This window comes from Chroicocephalus ridibundus, chromosome 7 (genome assembly GCF_963924245.1).
Source record: "Chroicocephalus ridibundus chromosome 7, bChrRid1.1, whole genome shotgun sequence".
In the NCBI taxonomy this organism is placed as follows: domain Eukaryota; kingdom Metazoa; phylum Chordata; class Aves; order Charadriiformes; family Laridae; genus Chroicocephalus; species Chroicocephalus ridibundus.
This window is the reverse complement of record NC_086290.1, coordinates 56,042,279-56,053,619: the sequence shown is the minus strand read 5'-3', so window position 1 is coordinate 56,053,619 and position 11,341 is coordinate 56,042,279.

The window sequence follows — 11,341 nt, the reverse complement described above, 5'->3', positions numbered from 1 at the left end:
GCGGCTGCGGATTGGGATGAGAAGTACCATCTGCCATCAGCGATGGCATTTCTTTAATCGGGTGCTTTGTGCCAAGTATTTTGGTCTTATGTGAAAGTATTGCTGGAAATGAGGAACGGCATCTGTCTTCTCGCAGTAGCGCCTGCTTTCTGCAAGCAAATTGCTTTAGCCTTCTTTTTAAAAGAGAGAGTTTCAAAGAAATGTTCTTCTCAAAAGCTCACGTGAATGAGTACGCTGGCAGCTGCTGCAATTTGGATTGTAAATCCAAGGATCTCTTCCCTCCAGCTCTAGTCAAAACTTCGCTGGGGCGGAATTGCCTGGCAGAGTGAGAAAATAAAGCTGTGGCTAAAGGTAGCAGCCCACGCTTCTGTTAAACTCTTGGGAGTCATTTGCCCGCTGGTAACCAGCTAACTCGGTGGCTTTCAAACTTCTGATTTCTGAGCCCCACAAGTGCCCTCCGGGAAGATCCCCGAGCAGTTGCACGCACAAAGGTCCCTTTGTGGTCTCCCTTGACCGGGTGTCCTTCCTGCGAGCTCCTGCCAACTCCTCGGCTGTAGCCTGGGCACCGACCTCGGGGGGTCTGTTAACCCCGGGCTGAAAACAGCGAAACAAAGGGCAGCACCGCTGAGAAGCGAGGTGGAAGCTGCCTGGGTTTGGACCTTCCTTCAGCACTGATGCCAAGCTGTGTCCCCGTCCCTCGGTCACCGCACCGGCTCTCGGGAGATCTGGCACCTCGCTGGGTGACTCGGGCAGCTGCTTTGTGTTTGTAGGTCTCGGTTTCTCCTTTATAAAGGGCTTTTACAGCTCTGCTAAGTGCTATGACCTTTTCTGGTAGAAATAACTTATCCTCGGCTAGAAAATGCATCTGATCGACTGTGCTGCTCCAGGGAAGGGGGGGCTGTGCCCCAACCTGCAAGGCTTCCTGGCAGAACCAGTATTCCCCATTTACCTCTTGAAGGTGTTTTCTTTACAGGCAGTTAAACAAACAGTTGGGGACCTAAGCATTGATTTATTTCCGTGTGCTGTCTCTGTTGTTAGCTCCTCGCAATGTGATTCTTGCACTTTGATGAAATGAATAAGATGTAATCTGTAGCTACAAAAAAAAAAAAAAAAGAAAAAAAAAACAGAGAAGAACAGGGCAATCCATGGACCAGCTTTTTCATAGATTTTATTGGTGTTTGTGGATAAAACATTTCACAGTACACTACATTATCATTTATCCTTTGCAAAGATCGCATCTGGTAAGAATCTTGGGGGCTTTAAATACCTCCAGGGATGGCTCTTCCACCATCTTGGAATCTGTCTTGGGGACTTTGCAACGAGGGGGATGGCAAAGTCCTCTCTGTGCTCTGGGTATACATCAGGCCACGGAGTTGTGTCTGGGGAAAAGGGCGAGAGCCCAGGAGCAAGAGCAAGGTGAGGGACTGAAAAATGCGGGTAAACCCATGATGTCCTTGCACCCATTTCCCCCCAGAGCCCTGTATGAACAAAATTGATGTCTTCTAGCAGGCACAAGTGGGTAAGAAATGTGATTTTGTGACCTGTAGATGAAGCTGCTTACTGCAGCTCAGCACCCGAGGCAGGATTTCCACCCTGGAGTTTAAGTCTCTTTCCCCTGGACTCCTGCTCTCTCCTTCTTTTGGCAGCAGTGTTTGCTGAGCAGCTGGGGCCGGGTTCCTGCCTGCTCTGTTTCGGAGGGGCCCAGGTGGGTGGATTCACCATTTTTACGAGCAATCACATGCCAGGTGGGTTTTTCTCGGGCATTTAGCTAGAGCTGGGGAGGCTATGAGCTGGAGCCTGGCTATTGCCCACAGGAGTTGCCCATCAGCCCTGATTGCTCCTCAGCTGGGTGGTGGAGGCTGCGGTTGAGCCAGGGTGGTCACTCCCCAGCACTGCTCCCTGGCCAGCGAGGTGACTTGTGTCCCCAGGGGACACTGGAGAGGTATTTCAGGCAGTAAATTGACGGTTTGGGTGCGATGGCTCAGTGTGGTATGAGTAACTGCTTGGATGGGAACAGGCTGCGCTGGAGCTACTGGATTCCTCCAGCCCTGGTGAGTCCCTGCCTGTGGGGAGGGTTGTGGGGTGGGGGGCTGCAGGGGTGTCTCCAGTGGTGCTTTTGCTGTTGTGGGGCAAAACTGGGCTTCAGAGTGAGCTCGAAGGGGTTTAGGAGACCACGGTCAGTGGGCTGAGGGCTCACTGCAGGCCTCAGCAATGGGGGTGGCTGAACTTGGCTCTAACCTTTGAGCCTCACCCTCCTGAAAGCCTGGCTGTGTTCATTAAGGCTCAAGGAGGGACCAAACAGCTTGAAAATGAAAATTTCTAAGGAAAATGCGTCCAGAGAAGGGAAACGGAGCTGGTGAGGGGTCTGGAGCACGAGTCTGGTGAGGGGCGGCTGAGGGCACTGGGGGTGTTCAGCCTGGAGAAGAGGAGGCTGAGGGGAGACCTTCTCGCTCTCTGCAGCTCCCTGAAAGGAGGGGGTAGCCGGGGCTGTCGGGTTCTTCTCCCAGGGTACAGGCGATGGGAGAAGAGGAAACGGCCTCAAGTTGCACCAGGGGAGGTTTAGGATGGCTATCAGGAAAAATTTCTTCACAGAAAGGGTTGTCAAGCGTTGGAAGAGGCTGCCCAGGGCAGTGGTGGAGTCGCCATCCCTGGAGGGATTTAAAAGCCGGGCAGACGTGGTGCTGAGGGACACGGGGTAGCGATGGGTTTTGTCAGAGTCAGGTCGATGGTTGGACTCAATCTGAAAGCTCCCTCCCAACCTTGACGATTCCATGGATCCCTGAAATCCTCAGCGATACCACAGCTCGCGCAGGTGACCTGAGAGAGCTGAGGAACGGGCGAAACCAAGAGCTGGTCTGGGTCAGGAGAGTGAGTCTGAAACCGCCGCACGCAAATCATCCGAAGCGCCGAGAGACACCGAAGTGCCCCGCCGGAGGGGGGCTGCCCACCCCAGGGGGCTCTGCGGGGGGAGCAGGGCTGGGCCCGGCCCGGGGGACGCTGCTGGGGCCGGCCCGGCTCTCCCCCGGAGCGCCGCTAGATGGCGGCAGCGGCTCAGCCTTGGGCCCGCCGGGCCGGGCCGGCAGCGGGGCCGCGGCCCCTTGCGGAGGAGCCTCCTGCCGCGGGTGGGGGGTTTGGGACACCCCCCCCACGCCTCATCCTGCGGGGAAAGGGCCGGGAGGGGTCTGGAGAGGCGGGATCGATGGGCCGAGGCCAACGGTGGGAGGTTCAACAAGGGCAAGGGCCGGGTCCCGCACCTGGGTCACAACAACCCCGTGAACGCTACGGGCTTGGGGCAGAGCGGCTGGAGAGCTGCCTGGTGGAAAAGGGCCTGGGGGTGTTGGTCAACAGACAGCTGAATATGAGCCAGCAGAGTGCCCAGGTGGCCAACAGCATCCTGGCCTGTATCAGGAATAGTGTGGCCAGTGGGACCGGAGCAGCGATCGCCCCCTGTGCTCGGCAATGGCGAGGCCCCACCTCGAGGGCTGTGCCCAGTTTTGGGCCCCTCACGACGCGAGAGACACTGAGGGGCTGGAGCGGGTCCAGAGAAGGGCAACGGAGCTGGTGAGGGGTCTGGAGCAGGAGTCTGGTGAGGAGCGGCTGAGGGAGCTGGGGGTGTTCAGCCCAGAGAAGAGGAGGCTGAGGGGAGACCTTCTCGCTCTCTACAGCTCCCTGAAAGGAGGGGGTAGCCGGGGGGGGTCAGGCTCTTCTCCCAGGGTTCAGGCGATGGGACAAGAGGAAACGGCCTCAAGTTGCACCACGGGAGGTTTGGACTGGATATTTCTACACTGAAAGGGTTGTAAAGCATTGAACAGGCTGCCCAGGGAAGGGGTTGAGGCACCATCCCTGGAGAGATTTAAAAGCCGGGCAGACGTGGTGCTTGGAGATATGGTTTAGTGATGGTTTTTGTCAGAGTTAGGTCAATGGTTGGACTCGATGATCTGAAAGGTCCCTTCCAGCCTAGGTGATTCTATGGCGGGGGCGGGGGAATTCACCTCTGGCAAAGCTACATGAGGAATCAGCAGTAGAGCGAGGGTGTGAGGTGTCCTGAGGGCTGTCCAGGGCGTGCTGTCTGTCTGTCTGTCTGTCCGTCTGTGCTGCCACCCTGCCTGCTCAGAGCGGAGCTCAGCCAGGGCCCCGCGGGGACTCAGTCAGCAGCAAGGGCTTGTGGCTCTGCCTGGAGCTACAAGGGTCTTTTTCGTAGTGAAAAGTTCCATCACAGGGACCTCGTAGCCCTCCTGCGATCCCAAAGGGAAGTGGGAGCAGCCCTTGGTGGGAGTCAGGGTCTGCATCTCCTGAACGAGCATGAGGAACAGTGGTGCAAACATAGGCTGCTTCCCTGCTTCCTCTGATAAATATTTCCTTGTCAGATGTTGTGGACCCCTTGAAATAGAGAGGATTCATTTAGGAAGGGACGGAAAATTGAAAAGCAGCAGTTCTCCAGCCCTTTCCCCGACGCTCCCACCTGGTCTCTTAGTCCAAGTGCTCCTTTGGACTCGGTCAGTGCCCAGGTTTTGTGCAGCGGGGTCAGCTGTAGGAGAGAAGACAGGGATTTTTCAGCGAGGTTGACTTTATCTATAGTTTCTAGTTGAGGCCGTGCCCCTTGGCGTCTCCTCTTGCACCCGCCCCAGCCGAGGTGCCAATGGGCAAAGGGAAAGCTGTGAGATCTCCCGTGGGAGAGGTGTCCCAGCCAGCGCACAGAGACCTGCTGGGTTCGGGGGGGCTCTGGGTGCCAGCCAGGAGCGTGCCTGTGCTGCTCCCCCCCTGTGGCCCGGCTCACCGCCACGTCCCCCTGCTGCCACGGAGCACAGCGAGAGACCGCGCTGTGCCCAAACACCTCCTACCTGACAAAATGCCTCTTTGTCTCCGCCTGTATTTTCAGTGAACAGCCCACCCAGCATTAGCGCTCACTCAGCAGTAGGTGCGTGGTACCCCCTGAGCAGCATCCCAGGCCACAGACACACTCTTTTGATTAGAAATAAATCTCTCATACAACAGCCCTGTAGCATTCCCAGAGCTTCTTTGTAGGGCTTTTAGACTGGCTCAAAGCTACAAACTGGGACTCGCTCCAGGTGAGCGCGGGAGAGAAGTAGCTCCTCAATCCGTTCGGTGCGACAGCCCGATACCTGGGCTCGGTTCTGTTCCTGCGGGTCCTTCCACCTCTGAGGTTGCTTGGGGAAAGTCTGGGGAATTTGTTTTTCCTGGGTCTTGCTCCCAGGCAGGGAAAGGGAACAGCAGGAAATCAGTAAGGAATTAATTGGGCTTGTGGATCTCCCCCGCTGAAGTCCAGCCTGGTGGGCGGAAGGCTCACCGACCAAAGGTCAAAGCAATTAGACAAGCCTGTTCCTGCTATTGATTAAAGGCAGCATTGCGGAGGATTTGCCTTTCTCTGTTGTGACAGTCGTAAACTTCAGCCCCTCGGGTCTGACGCTGGTGCTGGCTAAGAAGCACAGGGTCTGTCTTAATTCAGAATTAATATCAACAGAATTATTACCAAAGGAGGAGGGAAGCGATGTTTCCAGGAAGATGGCTCAAAACCTGCTGGCAGCAAGACATTCTCTCTTGACCAGGACCCGCATCCCGTGGCTCGCTTTGCTCTGAAGGGAATGGGAATTAGGTACCTAATTGGAGGATTTGACCTTCCCCCATCTTCTGTTTTAAAGAAAGCCGCGTTCCCCGTGTTTCCTGGCCGTGGTGGATGAGGGAACTCTTCTCCTTTCTCCCCTTGCCTTGGATCTTGCTTGAGTGAAGATGCTGCCTGCACAGTTCCTGCCGGCTGTTAGCAAGCGAGGCCAAATTCCGGCAAAACGTGCAGCACCCGGTGCTCCGGGAGCACAGCCTGCTCGTAATTACTTATGACACTCCGTTGTGCATGAATAAAATGGTTTGTAGGAATACAGGAAACCTTCATCGCGGGAGATCTCCCAGCAGCGCCTGCACCGGGCGCGCCGATCCCACGAGGATGCTCTGCCATCGCCGGAGCACCACGGTCGGCCCCGTGTCGAGGCAGCCCTTCTGCGGGGGTTCCTGTCTCCCCAGCGGCTTGCGTGCAGAAGGGATGTAGACCAAAACAAAGCAGCTTTTCAGCAGAAAAGCTCCCTCCACCAACTGGTTGCTTGGGCATGACCGTACATGCGTAAAACAAACAAGTGACTGTAGGGCGGGGGGAAGCCCGTACCCGGGCACACAAGGTGGCCGTCATCTTCTCAAAGCCCGGGCACAGCTGGAGGCTGGCATAGACTCCAGTGTCAATTAAAGCAGCTTGAAAGCTGCTGTGTTTGAGCTGACTGGCCGGAGGAAGGAGTCCCCTGGCGTCCAGGGCTTGTTGGAGCCCAGCGCCGCCGGGACTTGCTCAGCTAGGGTAGTTGGATACACTGGAGCAGATAATGGCCCCCTGGAAGGGTCGCCTTGACAAAGTCAAAATACTTCAAGAAGCACTTCCCCATCATTGGGGGATCTCAGGAACTGGGATCTGAGCAGATTTGCTGCTGAAAACTGGAGGGCTAAGTGTGAGCATGCACTGAATAATACAGCCTCAGGTCCATGTGCCAGCTACTGCAGCATCGAGATCACCCCTTGAGTCACTCGTGGCATCACAGCAGCGGATAGAGCTAAATTTGAGCTAAAGTTCACAGCTGCCCACTAATGAAGTCCAGGCTGCCATTGCTGGATGGGATGGGAAGGACGTGGCAGGGCTCCCCAGGAGAAGGAGCACACTGTGCATGGAGGGTGCTCGCAGCCCTGCTGCCGAGGGCGAGGGGCTTCTCCCATTACCTGCCATTTGCTGCTGGCATCTCTGCTGAACTCTCACAAGCCCTAAGTCCCTTGAAGCCGTCTGGTGCTGCACTGAGCTGGCTGCCACATGAATATCTTTAACCATCATATTAGAGCGGAGTGGTCTTTACCCAGCCGTGGGCAGCATTAGCCTTTGGGGATGGGAACGGGCCTGGCAAAGGTTTGCTTAAGGGCATGAGCTGCTGTGTATGAACAGGGTTGGTGTTTAAGGTCATGGGCAACAGAAACTTGCTGAAACCAACGTTTTTGGTAGTGTTGAATCCTTCCATGTGTGGCTTAAAACCTACTTGGAGTGGCAGGTGAGCGATGTGCGTTGTCCTGCACGTCAGAAACCTCGGTGACTTGAGAGCTGCTGCTCCTGGTGAGACTTTGATGCCCTCACGCCTCCGCGTTTTTGTTTGCTGCCACACTTAGGGCAAGATGGTAGCGTGCTTTCCACTGAGAGCATCTCTTGGAGGATCTTCAAAAGCAAAGAGTGCCTGTAGGAGCTTTTAGCACTGAGACAGCTCTGCTGTGGTGTGACGGAGGAGGCTGGTACGTGGCGTAGGAACTGCTATGGAGAGTAGGTGCTCTCCGTGTGAGTCCCGTGGTGTGACCTCAAGAGTGCCAAAGGCTTGTGACTCTTGCAGATAGCACAACGTGTCTCTCCTGTTCTTGGCCAAGTTTCCTGAGAGCAGATTGCAAATGTTCACATTGGAAGCACGATGTCTTCAGGAGCTGCTGTATCTGTATGGGACAGCCCAGGAGAGCCATCAGCTTCCTGCTGGAGAGGTCTCTCCAGTGGGGTCTGTCTCTTCTGGGACTTTTTAGTAATGCTGGTAGTGCTGCTGCCTCCTCTTCCAGCCTAATTTCACGTGACACACAGCTTTGCCCATAAGCGTGCCATTGATTGCAAAGGCAGATGGTACCTTGCTGCCGAAAGATTTTTGGGAAACATCCCTCCCTGCTGCCCTTTTCAGGGGGAGAGTGTGCTCTGGGCATCATTCTGCTCATTTCCCCAAAACAGGTCACTTCCAACTATCAGTGTCTGGTTTTTTGCTCTTGCAGAAAGCTGCCAGTAAGGCTGCAACCTTCGGCAGCCTGTGAGCGAGCCCATTCCTGGAAGTGGGAAACCCTCCGCTGAACTGACTGTCCATCCATCACATCACCCCAGCTTCTCCGTGCCGCGCGTTAGTTGCTTTTCCTTCTGGTAAATGGAAGTGTTTGGTTTTGGTTGTTACTTGTTTGTCTTAACCTTCCGGGAGAAGATGCCAAGGATGTGTTCGAGGAGTTTAATTTAATTTCTTGGGCTCCCAGAGGTGCTGAAACCAGAGGGTGAATCACTAACCCGTTCCGTGTGGGCAGGCAGGGATCTGCGTCGTGTCAGCGTGGATGTCTGTAAATTGGGGCACGGGCATTTTCAAGATGGACGTAAAGAGAAAGCAAAGCGATGGATTTATTTGCTCCCAAAGCCACAACGGAGAAGAACCCCCTCGGCAGTGCCAGAAAGATCATTTAAGCCAGGAATCTCTTTGATGTCTCTGGGCTGGTTTGGGGTCCGTGTCTGGGGCTTCTTGCCTTGATTATCCAGGGGCGGTGGTAACGGCGGGGGCGCTGCTGGTGCATGGGGTCACCTCCAGCGCGTGGATGGGTGGCGGGACGGGATGGGAAATGCTGTGTCTCAGATGGGAGTGAGCAGGTTCACCGGTTACATTTTGGGGTTTTGGGGTGTTTTTTGGGGCTGCCGTAGCTTTGATAAATGCCGATATGGAGCACCCAAGTCAGGAAACCCTGCTCTGATGCAGGGACTGCACAAAATGATGTCTAAGTTTCAGGCAGCTCCACGCTCTCCGTGGATGGAAGTAGCTCCGTTGGGCTCTCCCTCACCCACCACAACTATTTGCTGTGACTATGTTTAAAAAAACCAGTAGCACCTCTCACCTTGTACAGACCTCGCCTGTCTTGATGCCTTGGTGCTGAGGGATTGGGTTTGTGTGGATTTCTATTAAAATTCATGATGCACAATAAAAATTGTGGCGAGACTAACCGCTGTTCATGGAGAATTTAAGACTGCTGTTTCTGGTCGGGAAATGCTTTACAGAGCTAGGGCTGCCTTAAGAGAAAGCAGGCTTGAATAAGAAGCAGAGCTGTACCTCTGCAGCTTCGGGTTTTAAATAATAATAATAAAAAAGAATCAACTCTCCTGTTGTGGCAAAGATACGACCTCCGGTGAATCTGAGAGAGACTCTGACCCTGGTTTTTGGAGACCACCTCATGCTCCTGCTCCAGTCTGCCTCTTGCTTCATGTCCTTGCCTGCAAAGCAGGGATAAAACCTCTTTGTCCTGATGGTTGAGAAGACGGAAAAAAGCCCTGGACAGGGACAGGATGGATCCTTCCAGCAGGGAAGAGCATCGGTGTGAGGCTGCTGTCGTCGTAGGTGGCAGTCTGGCATCTCTGTATCCACGTTTGTTAAATGAGAGGTGGTGTTTCGGAAGGATATTGTGGGGGTGGTGAGGTGTGTGAGCCTCCCTGGGATGGTCTGGAAGAAAGACAGGGCTTGGTGCTTCCCACCGGGTTCGGGGTTAACGCTGCTGGTGCTCGCTGCTCTGCGCTGCGGCTTGAATCCAAAATCAGGTGTTCAGAGCCCTCTCTGCAGGAATTCAAAGCACTCCTGGGTTATTTCAATGCTGAAGGTTGTAGCGAGAGGGAGAGCTGCAGCATTTAACTTTGATTTGATTTCTCTTTCTTCTTCTGCCTTTTAAGACTTTCAGGCCCGTAACTTTCCCTCCTACCCCCCGGGACACACCCCACGTCCATCTGCTCATCCCTTATCTGCGGCTGCCAGGCAGCCGGCTTCACTCCTGTCCTCGGCAGCAGAAATGCCGCTGGTTATGTTGACAGCCGTCTTGATAGCATGAGTGAGGACTAGAAGGTGCCTGAGAGTGGAGATCTCCCTGTGCTTTCATGAGTTTTTCCTCCTATTTGTGGCCAGGGCGTTCCCACAGGACAGCACAGGGAAACCTGGTGTGTCCGTTGTCCGTCCATGGGTTGACCTTCTGATGCCACATGTGCCACTGGGATAACATGTCCCAGCACAGGTTTTCTTCTGAAGGTGTCAGATGGAAATCCAGACTCCATCACCTGCAAATAGCCTTCGGTGTGATCTCGGTGTGATCCAGAGACTGTGCTTGCCTTCTCCCCGGGGATTTGCTTATGAGTGGGCTTACTCTAGCATTTGGGAGTCTGCGTAGCCTTAAAAACCTGCGTCTAAAATGTCTGAAAATGTGAACACACATTGGCAAAATGGTTATCTCAGGGGTGTGAGCCATGATCACAACCAACTGAAGTTACTTTGAAGAGCTTTGGCTTTTCTTTCCTGATGGGGGTAGAGGTTATCCCAGGTCATCTACTGATTTGCCCCCACTTACAAAGAAGGGTGAGACTGGGAACATTTTAGTGCAAGATCTGAGACAGTTGGGTCTTGGGATGTCTCATCCCCTCCTCTAAATAGCAACACTCCCCTGGCTTTCCAAGATTTAACACCCTCATCTTCTTACTGCATAAAATAAGCTCTTTGCTCAAGAAGCGAGGGCTTTTCTCTAGATTAGGGCTGAGAAGACTAAGCAGGGAAGAGGCCTTTGAGTTTGGTCTGAACTGCTACCATCTGGCACGTGGATGAGCTTTGTCTATTCCTTGCTGAATCTTTTTGTGCCTTTGGGTTAATTTGTGCTTGTTATGCTGGAAAAAAAAATAATAAATCACTGAGTGTCTGAACAGGTTGTCCCAGGGCGAGAGCTTCTCAGCGTACCCGGCTGGTAATAGCAGAGGCTCCGGGTCGTTGAAGAGCTGTGGAGTGATCGCTGTTATCGCTGCGCTGATGATAGCCCTAAAAATGCCGCTGTGGGCACGGCAGCGTGTTGGCTCTGCTGAGGAGCTGGGGACTCCTGCACTCGATGGGGTTTGGAGGGTGGCCTCTGCGTTGAGCCTCCGCAGAGGCGTGATGAAGGTCTGATCCTTTGGCCGTAGATTCCTGTGACAGTTTTTAATGTTAATTTTACTAAATGATGGTGGCTATTGCTTTTACTTGCCCTGAGATTAGGTCCGGTGGCTGCATTTAAAAACATTGTTCTTCTAATCTCCGTGTCTGCTTTCCTCTTGCACGCGCTATCGCTGAGGTGCTGAGCAATGCCAGGAAAGGAGCCCTACAGTAAAGGGAGAATACATCCGCGCTTCTCAGCACTGTTTCTAAATTTTCCCTAGATTTTAGGTCTGAATTTTGGCTCGTGGCTCATCTGCACAGCTTGTCTTTCTTTCTGAAGTGCCCTAAACTTTTGATGCTCCCATCTGCGAAGGGGAGAGGGCTGTCCGCCTGCATCCTCCTCCTCTAGCCCTGTTTTTCTTTCTCCTTAAGAGAGCTGCAGTTTCTTTCCTTCCGTTTACCTTCATCAAGCCGTTTGTGCTGTTATTTTCTTGTCCTACCTCCACTTGTCGTGATGAGAAAAATAATTCCGTTTGTGCCATTGAAAAAAAAAAAAAAATAGAATAGGAGCAGATTTTGGATTTCACAGG